The sequence below is a fragment of the Gymnoscopelus braueri genome (assembly GCF_963280865.1).
Source record: "Gymnoscopelus braueri genome assembly, chromosome: 15".
NCBI lineage: Eukaryota > Metazoa > Chordata > Actinopteri > Myctophiformes > Myctophidae > Gymnoscopelus > Gymnoscopelus braueri.
In genome coordinates, this window is record NC_137620.1 from 45678266 (window position 1) to 45688504 (window position 10239).

Here is a 10239-nt window from a genome sequence, read left to right on the forward strand (position 1 = left end):
TCCTTAACTTTTTACAGTCGGCAAAACGAGTCATTCTCGCTGCGCGATCGCTCCGCAATGGTGACTCGCATGATGAGACATGTTGTTGTTCCAGGCTTTAGCCAGGACCATCCATTGCTGTGCACGCATGCATTGTATACATGCGTGTGCTCGCCGTGGAGTCCACAGCTCTAAACAGCGCAGCGTTGCAGACGGTGAGATTTCTGGCACCGAACATAATCTGTTATTATAAAATTCTGGCACCCGATGTGTTAATAATAAAATCTGCAAAGTAACAAGTAACTAAAGCTGTCAAATGCTGTCATTGTAGTCGAGTAGAAGTAACAAAAATGGAAAGTAAAGTAAAAGGACCTCAAAATTAAACTGTGCATTGTAAGCACTTGCATAGTACTTCAGTAAATATACTTAGTTACTTTGCAGCACCACTGAGCAGCCAATGACTGACAGATTAGGTAGCACCAGCTGCACTGATTGCTAGAGTGTGTAGGCGCATGGGTTTATATTAATGGTCTTAACTAAAAATGTATACATCACAGAGCTTAGATCTTTCGATTAAATCGGAGCAGACCTGTGCGCACTTGGTGATGTAAAATAAATATATGTAGTGTAAAAAATTTGGCCACAGGGACTTTACAAAAACACGGGGCATTTCTCCTCTGTCCTTCTCTCTCCCCGCTAGCAAAACCCATTGGAAATGCATTGGGTGCTTAAAGTTAAATATTTCAAAAACTACAAATTATTTCAAAAAGTAAAGTACAAGCACCCATGTCCACGGTAAGCTGGATTTGTTGGACATTTGTTGGATTTGTTGGATTTGTGTAGCTTGAAGTTTCTAAGTGAAAGTATGTAGGAGTAGTTAGGTGCCAAACTTTTGCGGAGAAGATAGAAATATAGTGCAGGAACAAACCCTCAAAAAGAGCCTTAGTTTTTGACATACCCCTCCCCGGGGTAGAACAAAATGTGACATAGTTTTTTCATATATTTAGGATGTCCCCTTCATGAAATGGATTGTCACAAGTTTTACTTTTACTGCAAAAGTCATGAAATTCATCCATGAAGTGACTCACTACATAGGCAAAAAAAACACCTACCCTGAAAGAGGGAGTTTGCAAGTAAATCCTTTGTCATTTTCTACCTGTTGGTTGTTTTTACATCATACTTGCACATATGGTCTATGGGCAGTGTCCCTACATCCCAAAACAATCAGAATGCCATTATTTGGTTCTATTGTGAATTAGCAGCCTTTTATATAAGGCCTAAAATAGGCGGAAATAGCAAAAAGTTGACTTATCTGAACAATATTCACTTGTAATTTTGGTCCTACTCTTTATCAGGGGTAGAGCACAATGTGACATTGTTTTTTCCATATCATTAAGATGTCCTCTTACTGGAATATATGGTCAGAAGTTGTACTTATACTGAAAAAGTCATGAAATTCATCCATGAAGTGACTCACCACTGCAAAAAATAAAGAAATGTCTACCCTGAAAGAGAGCGTTCCAAGTACATTCTTTCTTATTTTCTACCTTCTGGTTGTTTTGACGTCATGCTTATACATAAGGTCTACAGGTACACCTTAAAGCAACCAGAATACCAATATTTGGTTCTATTGTGAATCGGCAGCCTTTTATATAGGGCCTTATTATAGGTGGAAATAGCAAAAAGTTTACTTTTCTGAGAAATATTCACATATAATACCGGTCCTACTCTTCTATCAGGGGTAGAACAAAATGTGACCTTGTTTTTTCATATCTTTAAGATGTCCTCTTGAAATCTATGAAATAGATGGTCAGCAGTTTTACTTTTACTGCAAAAGTCATGAAATACATCCATGAAGTGACGCCTACCCTGAAAGAGGGAGTACCAAGTCAATCCTTTCTCATTTTCTACCTGCTGGTTGTTTTGACATCATACTTGCACAGATGGTCTACAGGTAGTGTCCCTACATCCTAAAGCAACCAGGATCCCAATATTTGGTTCTATTGTGAATCAGCAGCTTTATATATAAGGCCTTATTATAGGCAGAAATAGCTAAACGTGGACCTTTCTGAGGAATATTCTCATGTAATACTAGTCCTACTTTTCTATCAGGGGTTGAACAAAACTTGACCTTGTTTTTCCATAACTTTAACTTCTCAAATGTCATGAAATGTATCCATGAAGTGATTCACCACATTTGTAAATAAAAATGCAGAAAAATCCCTATCTTCCCTGAAAAGGGTAGTGAGGGACAGCGAGTGCATTTTCCGGCAGCGGAAGCTGCCGCGGAGCTGCCGGCGGCGCCAGCTTCGGGAGTGTGCTGTCAGTGGGGCAAACGCAGTCCCCACCAATATTATTTACGATTCTGTGCCTATCGGTACATAACTGCCGGTCGACGGCCGGTCGTTGCGGGCACTCGCGCCTGGAGGCGCTCGGGCGGGACTCCTTGGCCTCAAGGTCTGCTGAGTCGGCGCGCCTCCGTCATGGTCCAAAACTATACTTTATCGGCGAAAAAAATAAGAAAGAAGTCCCCGCCCGTGCCTGCTCCGCCGGCAGCTGCCGCTGCTCTGGCAGTCACTGCCGGCAGCTGCCGCTCCTCCACCGGCAGTTCCGCGGCAGTTCCGCTCCACCGCCGGCAGCCCGCCGGCAGTCACTGCCGGCAGCTGCCGCTCCTCCACCGGCAGTTCCGCAGCAGTTCCGCGGCAGCTTCCGCTGCCGTAAAATGCACTCGCTTCTTCTGGAGGGTAGTTCCAAATTAATCCTGCTCCATTGTCCACCTATACTGGTTGGATTTACATATTTGCACAGATTGTGTACAGTTAGGAGCCCAACACCCAAAACAACCAGAAAGATATGTCAAGATATGCTGTATTGTGAATCAGCAGGCTTTTATAGGCCTTGTTAAATAATATATTATAAAGTAGTTTTTTTCCTGATCTATTAATACTGTAAAATGTTTACAAACAAAATGACTGCTTAATAACAGCTAGGACATATATTCTGATACCATGTTCCCACTTCATATTCATGTGGAATCTAAGGATGTTTCTCAGGTAGGCTTAATATCTCCACCTCAAAACAGCTGGAATGACAAAATATTTTTCTATAAGCCTTTTATGGTACCCAGACTTAAAGGGCAAGACCACTTTGGCAGAGGTTTGGGTTCTGTTGTTACCTTGCCATGATGTAACTCCAGGACAAGGACAAGATATCTAAAATAATTGCTCAATTGATTAGAAATTCATAATTCAAAATATGCTCATTCCGAATGAACTCATTCCGAATAGAGGAATCTGTTCCACTCACCTGTTTACATGGGACCTGAATAAAAATATTCCTCGTTTACATGACCCAAAGCATTCATTCAGAACATAACTTTTGACATGCGCAAACAAGTGGTGGGCATGGACCAGTCCAGGGGCCGCCAGGCTTCACTACCCGGGACGGAGCTTCCCCTGGTGGGCATGGGGCAATAGCCCCCTTGTGTCTCCGCGGTGGTCGTAGGCAGTCCGGGAAGCAACGCACCGACTCCTGGCCAGGCAGCGTTGTAATGTGGTGCAAGCCTGCATTCCTTTGTTCAGACCAGTTTCTTTTTTGTATTGGTACCAGACACGGTATGTAGGTACGATGATGTCATCGCGCATTCGCATATGGTCATTATAATAATAAAATAAATGTAGAGAGAGAGAGAGCAACACTTACAGTCTATGAAACAAGGCACGCTCATTTATGGCAAAAGTACAAAAGTATTGGCATCAAAATATACTTAAAGTAGAAAGTATAGGCTACTCATTATGCCAAATGTCACGTTTTTCTTGTATTATTATGAAAAGGCTTTGAAACATGCTGTAACTCATTCACTGTGACGAAACCCCTCTTTCTGCGCCAAGTAGCGCACACGGGTTGAATGCGGGGTCTGTCGTCCTAAATTTGACAGATGATTTAAAATTGAAACTTGAATCAGCTAGCGGATCAATGCGTTTCTGCGTTTACGTGTGGACAGGGACTTTTTTTTATCTTTGTCATGTGGCCAGGGAATCAGGGATTATTTTTAAAAACTGAGGACTAAAATATCTGTTTAGAAAAGCGAGCGCTTCTCAGCACCAACCGTGGCCGAATTAGAGATTTACAAAAACACCGATTCCGATTGGTTCCGATTGGTATATACCGATTCAAACGGTATATACCACCCCTCCTAACCCGAATGAAAATGCATTCGGGTCAGACTGGAATGGAATATTCTATTCCAATTGAGGTGTTTACATGAGCATTTATATTCTGAATGAATTCATCCATTCATTTATTCCGAATAGAAGTGTATTCATTCCGAATAAAACTGTCCATGTAACTGCTGCCATTGACTTACATTGTACGGTAAAACATCTCTCAAAGTCACTATTTTAGCCCGTTAACAGACACAAACAAAGCTGATTCATGTAATATAGAACATCACCAAACACAGTCCTGTATTTTTTTTTAAATGAAAATGTCAACTTCCTCTTGATTTTGCTATTTTTGTTAAGAAGAGAACCCGGACTGGATCCGCGGATCTGGATCTTCAAATAGTATAATCAGCAGGAAGTTGACATTTTTATGGGGTTTCACAGGGTTTGGTGATGTCCTATATTGTCTGAATCAGATTTGTTTGTTTACGGGCTAAAAGAGTGACTTTGAGAGCTGTTTTACCGTACAATGTAATTCAATAAGGAGTATATTTTGAATGATCGATTTCTAAACAATGGAGCAATTATTTTTTATTTCTTGTCCACCTTTGGAGTTACATCATGGCAAGGTAACTACACAACCCAAACCTCTACCAAAGTGGTCTTGCCCTTTAAAATGCAGTATGGGCTAAGTAGAATACACTACTGTGTGCCATTTTTAATAAATAATCATCAGCTTATTCTCAATTTCATATATGTATTTACTTTTCTGAGCAGTGTGGGGGGAACTGATTGATTGGGGGTCAAATTGTTTTCCATAAGCTGCTGATTGATGATCATTCATTAATAATGGCACACAACAAGTTGTGCAGTCTACAGCATGTACCATGCATTTAGTGCTGAATGGGCTTATAGAACAATATTTTGTCATTCCTGATGCTTTGAGGTGTAGAGATATTAGGCCTACCTGAGAATCATAGATTCCATATGAATATGAAGTGGATGTGTAAACATATATTATATTCCCTATTATTAAGCAGTCATTGTGTTGTATTTGTAGGCATTTTACAGTATTAATAGATAAGGATCAGAAGTAACTTGGAAAAACATACTTTGATATTTCTCACTTTCTTGGTGCAGAAACTTTATTGAAGAATTTAATTACTTTTGCAGTCAAAGTAAATAGTTTGATGGTTGATAGTATAGATGACAAGTCAAAGTTATGACAAAACAAGGTCAGGTTTTGTTCTACCTCTGACCAAAATCACTTGTGAATTTAACTTTTAGCTATTTCCGCCTATAATAAGGCCTTATATAAAAGGCTGCTGATTCACAATAGAACCAAATATTGTCATTCTGATTGTTTTGGGATGTAGAGACACTACCTGTAGACCATCTGTACAAGTATAATGTAAAAAAAAACAGCAGGTATAAAATGACAAAGGATTGACTGGGAACTCCCTCTTTCAGGGTAGGTGTTTTTTTTGCCTATGTGGTGAGCCACTTCATGGAGAAGCCCCTGACTGCAGCTTGCAGATCGGGGCGGAGCTGATGGTGGGCAGAGTTAAACCTTCATTGTGGGCAGGGTCGAACTAGCTACTGTTTTAAGTTCCCCCCGCAACCGTTTCAAGGTACCCCCCCCAATTAATACAAACAGAACGTTTCATTGTGGGATCGCTAAAGCGATCACACTAATGTTATTGCCACTATTTATTGTGGGATCGCTAAAGCGATCCCACAACACTAATGTTATCTTCGCTATTTATTTATTCCGCCCGTTTTTTGACGGCTAACTAGTCCTTCATACTTTTAGCTACAAACTCCGTTCCAACTCTACAACGTTCGGCCTACTTAGAACATGTCGGCTACCATTTGAAATTTTGAAATAATTTGTACTTTTAGAGATATTTCACTTTTAATTGCTAAAAAAATCCCATTCATTTCAATGGGGAAATTTTATACTTTTAGCTAGAAACTCCGTTCCAACTCTACAACGTTCGGCCTACTTAGGACATGTTGGCTACCATTTTAATTTTTGAAATAATTTGTACTTTTAGAGATATTTCACTTATTTGCTAAAAAAATCAATTATTTCCGTTTTTTGACCTACCTAGTCCTTCATACTTTTAGCTACAAACTCTGTTCCAACTCTACAACGTTCGGCCTACTTAGTACATGTCGGCTACCATTTGAATTTTTGATCTGAATTCATTTTTAGAGATATTTCACTTTGAATTTCCCCATTGAAATGAATGGGATTTTCCACCTGTTCCACCCGTTTTTTTGCGGCTAACTAGTCTTTCATACTTTTAGATACAAACTCTGTTCCAACTCTACAACTACTTAGGACATATCGGCTACCATTCGATTTTTTTAAATAATTTGTACTTTTGAACCTTTCAAACCTTTCAAACCCTTCAAACCTTTCAAACCTTTCGAACCTTTCAAACCTTTCGAACCTTTCGAACCTTTAGAACCTTCAGAACCTTTCAAACCTTTCGAACCTTTAGAACCTTTAGAACATTTAAAACCTTTTACATCTTTCAAACCTTTAGAACCTTTCAAACCTTTAGAACCTCTTAAACCTTTCAAACCTTTAGAACCTTTCAAACCTTTAGAACCTCTTAAACATTTAAAACCTTTCACATCTTTCAAACCTTTAGAACCTTTCAAACCTTTCAAACCTTTCAAACTTTTAGAACTTTAAACCTTTCAAACCTTTAACTCTACTAACACTATCAATACTCAATACCATCAACATTCTTATCGATCCCACACTGTTTCTTCAGGAACAGTACTTTCTAGTTAAATAAATTAGTGAATTATGGATAATTAGTTTGTTTTGCTTTGAAGTGTTATAAAATGTTATCATTTAATCTCACAATAATATATCTGTTTTAAGATAAATAAAGACAAAAACAAAACCCCACTCTATATTAATTATATTCATATTTATACATTTCAGATCAAAAGCTCAGGTCTGACATAATAGTAATAGGTTTAAGTAAGTAATGTTACAATTTCCCTGTGCTGTGCAAAAGGAATAATGGACATGTAACATATAATGTACATGTGGTCAAATAATGTATTAGTCCAGCAGCCAAAGGGACTTTTTTGTAAGTACATAGTTTTTTTTGTATTGGTCCAAAATATGGCCGCCTATACCCGCCCTGGGAGCCACCGTCCCGGGCACAAAGGTGGACCAGGGGATCTGCGCCCCGCGACCAATGCCCAGAGGTAGAGCTCGCCGGGTTAGGCATGTAACCCGAAATACCCGGGTTCCGACCCGTACCCGGCTCGGTCACGGGTCCATTCACAAGAAGTGACTCCGGGTCCGGGTCGGAGCCGGAACAGTCCGTCTCAGGTCTCGGTTCTCCGACTGTGAAATGGACGGTTCCACTAATACCCGAGTTGACCCGGCGAGCGGGTTTCTCGAGGCTCAGACTGTGAAATGCACGGTTCCACTAATACCCGAGTGGACCCGGCGAGTGGGGGGTCTCGGGGCTCAGACTGTGAAATGGACGGTTCCATTAATACCCGGGTGGAGGGAGGGAGGTCGGTCGCTCAGAAGACAGACTGGCAGTGACGCAGTCAATGACTGGCTGCTATTTATATTATCATATCACTACATAATGTTATATCATTGACCTAAATGGCGATATATTAACAAGGATAGGATGATTAAAACATATTTATGTCTGTATTAGCCTTGATGATCGTCTTTCTTGACCGAAGGCTCTGTCTGTATTAGGAACAACTTTGGACAGGTGGAAAACTTTAGTTAAACTTGCAGAGTGGCGCATTACTTTACCTGAGTTACATCTTCTGATACTTGTACTTGAATGTTGACATGAAATAATAATCCTGTTTAGTGTTTCACTACCACGAGCAAAGACTACAGCGCATATTCACGGCGCTGATCAACACACACGTTGAAAAGGCTAGGACAAATATACCAAGGATTCGACAGTGATGTCATTATGCAACAAGGAAGTAGCGACGGACGCTATGCCATGTTCGAAGTTGTTTTAAAGATAGCAAGGATTCGTCGGCGATCTGATGTGACATCACCGACGAATCCTTGGACATATTTTACCCACTCATTCATATACATCAGTTATATCAAATATTGTCGATTAACGTAACGCTTTGGTTAATGGTTAAAAATGGTAAAATAATCGAGTTAATATCAACATGTTACCGGTATACTCAAAGCACAATGGAAACTCCAAAGCCAATTATAATGTTAAACAACATAAATATAATGGTTTAACATTAGAAATTAACGTGGATTATAGTTAGTTGGCAATGAAGAAGGATTACAAACATCTAGAACGTGGATTTATTTTTGTATAGCTGTCCAATGAGCATTAACTGGGATTATACATCATAATCATGGAGGCTATACATTTAGGTAAGAAAGTATGAAACAAGTCTTATTTAACGCTGGACAACTTGTACTAATGGCGTTGGCAAACAATTTTGCGTTCGGGTTTTTCGGAGGCTCGGGTTATGTACGGGTTCGGTTCTTGTATGTCACGGTTCTATACGGGTCGGTTTCCGACAGCTCTCGGTGCTGTTCGGGTCCGGTTCTCAATTTCTAATAATGGCCCGGGTCCATTCGGTCACGGGTATTTTTTTCGCGGGTCCATTCGGGTATGGGTCCTTCACATTGGACCATAGGCCGGGTCCATTCGGTTCCGGGTAAAAAAATCACGGGTCAATTTGGGTTTGGGTAATTTTATTTGACCCGTGAAGACCTCTACCCAGAGGCTTTCCCAGGCTTGTCGATCTGTGCTTTTCGACGCGCACCTCGGGAAGACGGAGGTGGACCGAGGACCAGGCAGAGCCCTCCTCCGGCACTCTTCTGGCCACTGCCGTCTTCCCAAGGTTTGCGTCGAAAAACGCAGATCCACGAGTCAGGAAAAGCCTCTCAGGCCTCTACCCGGCCCGGGGCGCCCCGAGCCTGGGTACTGAAACATCAGGGGGACCCCCGCCCCTGGGGGACACCCGGCGCACAAGGTGGTCCCGTGGACCCACTCTTAAGCACCCCTCCACGGGCGTTAAGTTAAAAGACCTCCCGCGGACGAGGGACCGCGGGGACCTGGTGGTACAAACTAAGAGGCGCGCCCCTGGGACTATTAGGACTGTGCGTTGGGCCGGGACCTCCGGGGAGGTCCACCACCTGGCTCACCGGTCGGCCCTGCGCACCCACACTTAAGCACCCCTGGGCGGGCGATAAGTCGGGGGGTCCCGCGGCCCACGGACCGCAGGGACCTGGTGGTACCAGCAGACTGACACCGGGCCAGGCCCCCGTGCGACCGGGCCTGGCCTCTGCCGGGCGGGAAGCCTCGGGCGGCAGGCATCTTTATATATTATTATATATTAATATTATAGAGACACAAATATATTATTGCGAGATTAAATCATACAATGTTATAACACTTCAAAACAAAACAAACAAATTATCCATAATTCACATTTTGTTCTACCCCGGGGAGGGGTATAGTCAACTTTTGGGCTTTTGGTTCCTCCACTAATAGTGACAATAGCTATAATGTGCGTGTGTACGTGCGTGCGGAAAATCAGATGTTGTGTCTTCAGTGACCACTGCTTTGTGTTCACAGTGCTGAAGATGTAGCAGGTATTGACGTGATGGAGATGTTCCCTGATCTGTTTGGAGGAGTTTACAAGTTTGCTAAAGAACAAGACTGGAACTCAAGGCCCTCCCTGAAGGACATGTTTACAACAAAAGATGCTGTAAAGTCCAGTTCCAGTCTACCAGTCCAGGAGTCAGGACCGTATCAAACTCAAATGTACTAGAAACAGGCAAACATGTTCTGTTGCACATACAGTATTTTCTTCTAAATGGTATTTATATTTAATAGCATGGCTTAATCACAAATACAGCTCATATTTAAAGGAGAACTTCACCCATGTTCAACCTTATCTTCATATATTTGGTCCTCACTTTATGTTCATTAAAAGACTCAGTTCAGAAACCTGCTTACCAGTGACATCATCAATGGGGCATTCCAAGCTAATAAAAAACAACAGCCTTTCTCTAGAAAAAAAATTATCCCACGATTTTGTAACC